Below are 5,068 nucleotides of genomic sequence, written 5' to 3'. Positions count from 1 at the left end.
CCCTCACGTGCATCAAAACAGAGGCTATTTTCCCATATACTCAGTTCATCTTCAAGCTCTTCCACATGCCTACTATGTGTTGGTAGGGCTATGCACCTTGCTACTGAAAATTCAAGGTCCCCCATTTGCCATGATTCTGAGACCATGGTTGTCCCCTCCTTACGCTTTCCAATCTGTAAAAATATAGAAAGTGGCACAATAACTAGAAAGTGTAAGGGTTAACTCTAGACATGCAGTGGAATCAGATATACCTTTCTTCTCATCAACTTGAAACTTGACTCTTCCACATTGTCAAAGCCCATGATGCTAAAGTGTTGACGCAGGTCTGTTAGGCTCCAATGCTTGCTTGCTGCCACTCGCTCAATCCATCCATTTTGCATCATCACAGCCACCTCAATAAGCATAATTTTTTCTTCTGAGGCTTGAAGTGGGATCCATGTCCTGTGCTTTTGCATCCATCTTTGGTAGTGCAGACACATGTACAAAATAGAGCGTGCTTTCAAGAACCTGAAAGACACTGTAGAATCTACTACATTGCACTTGTACACATCACCTTGATGTGACCCCTCATTAACCTCCCAACCCTCTCCTAGTAATCCTTGAATGAGGTCAGACCGTACCTCCTTACAAATATACATTATTTTTGTTTGGTGCATTGGCATGGAATTGAACATGTGCACAAAAACATGTAAAGGACAAAACCAATTTAGCCCTACTGACCTAGATGCCTTTGAAAACTTGAGTGATGTCTTGATATCACTTACCATCTTAAACTTTAAGCATAAGATGGTCCAAGCATCAGGTTTGGGCCATTCGGGATTGTTAAGAGGGGGGTTGGGGATCTCTTCTAGCTTGCCAAATAAACCTAGTTTTTTGTGAGAAAAGAAAAAGATATTGTTTTGTACAAGATCACTTGAGCTTTAAGATACAAACATTGCCTCTCCAATGGATGCATGCATAGCATAGAAAAGTCCACTGAGGCTTTGGAGTGGTTGTTCCTCAACATAATTAGAGGGGAAAATATCTGCAAAGAGAGACATAAGAAAATGGAGAATCACAAGAAAATTTGAAACAAAAAATCTAATATTAGGATGTTAAAGCTGTGTTTATGTTACATTGACAATTTGAAGGAAACCTTGGTCGTTGGCCTTGAATGTATAGGTCTCCAAGGATATACACATGTTGCACTATGGCAACAAGTCCTTCCTTCTTAGTATGCTTGAAGCCTTGTAGCCACCCCTTCCAATGATATAGCATATTCCCGAGTTGACGCACTCGATGTGGTCCCTTAGAGCTTGGCTGCATGTAGACCCAAGCCCTAACCGTGAATCTTGTTGGAGCCCAAACTCCATTCTCATCTCTTGTGTTATGCAGTACAAGCTCTTCCACCTTCTCCCTAGGTCTTCTCAAATTACTGGAAGAGGCCATGGTTGGTAAGAAAAGAGAAGAAGGGAAAACAAAAGCTTGTTTTACAAAACAGAAGAGTGGAGAGGAGAGAAAGTTCAGGGTTTTCAGTGCAGCAATGGAAAGCTTAAAAGAGGGTTAGAGTTTGAGAATAGGCTTCCTGAACCTAGAGTAGACTAAAGAGGGATAGAGTTTCTGTAGCAATGGAGAGGGAGGGAGCTTGAGAGAGAGAGAGAGAGAGAGAGAGAGAGGGAGATTGTTTAAATGGTGAGCTTCCGATACGGTGGATGAGGGACCAAGGAAGCCGCCTATGAGTGAAGCGCTATTGGCTAGCTCCAGTACATTGTCTTGTTCTTCAAGGCTCGGTATTTGCATTGGGTCATGTCTTGGGAGATGTGACTTGTATTATAATGTGTCCAAGCATATCAAAGATCCCCCCCCTCTCCCTTGAATTGAATTTTTTACCTTATACATTTTTGAAACGTATAACTTTGAATGCATATTTGAATGTCTACTTTCATTGTTGTGTTCAACTTCTTTCTCATACCAATACAAACTAAAATGCCAATCAATCCATTTGAATGGTCTCACCAAGGTAGACCCCATGAAAAAAAAGGAGAACTAGAAGGGTCATGTTCTACATAGGCTTGTATTTATGTATGTATAGGCTTGTATTTTAATCAGAGTTGTAGTTCCCCAAATAACAAGCAATTTAAACTCATAGCATGACAATATCCAAAGATTTTAATCCATTAACAACCACGTAGCTCACCTAGCTCTTAAAATATAGTATAATGAACTTTGACTTGAGCACTAATGTCTAAAAAATCCTTTAATAGTGTTCTTTTTAGGGACGTGAAACAAGGTAAATATTTTTTGAGTAAAAAGACCAATTCTTTAACACTAGTTTGGTACTGTGACGTGAAAAATTGATATCTTTCATTGTCAATTTTGTGCATATTTTGATGGTTTCTCAATGGTGGTAATAAGGTGAAAGCTTGTCCTAGAAGATTGCGGCGCCCACAATGGAATAACGGCGTGGTGATGCGGCGGCTTGGCAGCTACCCCGATAACAGCATTCTATCTTTAAATATAATGGTTTTACTTGATTTAGGGTGCACACATTGTAAATGCCACAAGTATGCTTGATAAATACTTTGGTATGGTAGATAGGCTAGTGATGTGGAAAATAAAAGTGGGCCTTCATGCTCACATGGATTTTTATTGTATTATTAATATGGTATTCACCATAAGGCTACAAGTTGGGGAGTGTGGAAGGCATGTGGAGGAGTGTGTGTAGGTGCATAATTGGGAAAGATTCTTCTAGAATGCCTACATGGAAGAGGAGAATTCCGCCATGTGTAAGTGGGATCTCCACCTACATGCCACTTAGGCTTGGCTATTATCTCATCACACTCTCAAAGTCAAAAAGTCTTCAATTTAATAATCAATAGAAGACTTAGCCTAAGAGGACAATTGATGGTGACCTCTACCCTTATGTCACTGAAGGGTTGAAGTTTTTTATGTTGTAATTTGTAACAATGGAAGAGAGGGTGATTCTCCACCTATAAAAGGAGCCCTCCTCTCCCTTTCAAATCAAGGAATGAGCCTCCTCAATTGAGCATTTTGTGTCATTGCGATTCTCTTATCTTTCAAACCCTTATTCAAACACTCTCTTTACATATGAATGTCTCATTTAGCATTAGCTCCTCATGCTTAACCCAATTTTGGACCTCTTTGATGATTCATGGTAAGGGGGATAAGGAGTTATTATCTTGGCGGGCTTGTGACTTCTCAAGGTAGCCCTTGCCTTATTGCCGCCCTCCTTTGGAGGTACCAATGGTTTTAGCTTGAAGAGGTAGAGGTAAAAGGGGATTCACAATTGGTCATCCGACAAATGAAAGGAGAGTATAAGGCAAGGAGTCCTAATCTCCAAGAATTGTATAAAAGGGCAATGGAGTTGAAAGAAGCTTTTGGGTTTTGTAAATTTGTGCATGTGAATAGGAAGGATAATCAAAAGGCTGATGAATGGGCTACTAAAACCTTGGCTTCTTTCAAAGAAGCTACTCTTGCATTAATGGATACAGGTTGGCCTGAGCTCCAAGACGTTCAACACTATTTAGATACAGGATACTTCCCTCTTGGATTGAATCCTCAACAAAAACAAAGGCTTACCAGGAAAGCTCATCCTTACACCATTCTAGGGGATGTTCTTTACAAACAAGGTAAGGATAAGATTCTTAGGAGGGTAGTAAGCCTAGAGGAGTCTAAAAGGATTATGGAATTATGTCATGAATGTTCAGGTCACTTTGCCTCAGCCAGCACAACTCGGAGGATCCTTAACACAGGGTATTATTGGCCTCGACTCAGCAAAGATGTCCATGAGTGGTGCAGAAGCTGTGAAGTATGCCAGGCATATGGGCATAAGCAATTGGTTCCCGGACCCTTAAACCCTATCCCAGCATATGGTCCATTTGAAAGGTGGGGATTAGATTTTGTGGGCCCACTTCCTCGTTCCTCACATGGGAAGTATTACATATTGGTGGCCACAGATTATGCAACAAGGCGGGCAGAAGCAAAGGCAATGGTCAATAATAAAGCAGTGGCTGTGGCATCCTTTCTCAAGGAATACATATGTGCCCGATTCGGGTGTCCATTGGAAATCCTTACAGATGGGGGGAGGTCTTTCAGGAATGACTTGATTGAAGCTTTGGTGCAGAAATTAAAAATAAAGCATGCTATATCAACTCCCTATTATCCCCAATGTAATGGTTTAGTAGAAAAAACTAATGGACTGCTTTGTGGATCTTTATCTAAGCTAGTGGATACTATGAAGAGAAAGTGGGATGTGCATTTGCCAGAGGTCCTATGGGCCTATAGGACAACTCACAAACTCTCTCTTGGTTTCACACCTTTTCAGTTAGTTTATGGAATGGAGGCTATTTTGCCAATAGAATTGGAAATCACAAGCCTTCGCACATCTTTTGCACGCTTGAATAATGAAGAAGAAACACATGCCCAACGCCTAGCACAACTGGAGATCTTGGATGAGAGGCGACTTCAAGCACTTCAAAATCTGGAGGCTGCACAACAACGGTGCAAGGCAAGGCATGACACTCTCATGAGGAAGAAGAAGAAGCCAGAACTCAAGCAAGGAAGCTTAGTCATGAGATATGATGGCCGTGTGGAGAAACGGCTAGATAAGAAGCTTCTTCGACGTTGGGAAGGCCCCTTCAGGATAAAGAAAAAGTTCAAAAATAACACCTATCTTCTAGAGGATGCAAGTGGCCAGGAGGTTCCCGGACGTGCCAATGAGTACCGGCTAAAGATATTCTACCCTCGAGCACCATGGCCAACAGACCCCAGACAAGCATGGAGGATCTGCCTGGGGGGGGAAAGATGTGACGTGAAAAATTGATATCTTTCATTGTCAATTTTGTGCATATTTTGATGGTTTCTCAATGGTAATAAGGTGGAAGCTTGTCCTAGAAGATTGTGGCGCCCACAACGGAATAACGGCATGGTGATGCGGCGGCTTGGCAGCTACCCCGATAACAACATTCTATCTTTAAATATAATGGTTTTACTTGATTTAGGGTGCACACATTGTAAATGCCACAAGTATGCTTGATAAATACTTTGGTATGGTAGATAGGCTAGTGAT

This window comes from Cibotium barometz, chromosome 35 (genome assembly GCF_041138505.1).
Source record: "Cibotium barometz isolate CiBa-2024 chromosome 35, ASM4113850v1, whole genome shotgun sequence".
NCBI classification, from domain to species: domain Eukaryota; kingdom Viridiplantae; phylum Streptophyta; class Polypodiopsida; order Cyatheales; family Cibotiaceae; genus Cibotium; species Cibotium barometz.
This window is presented reverse-complemented; position numbering follows the sequence as displayed.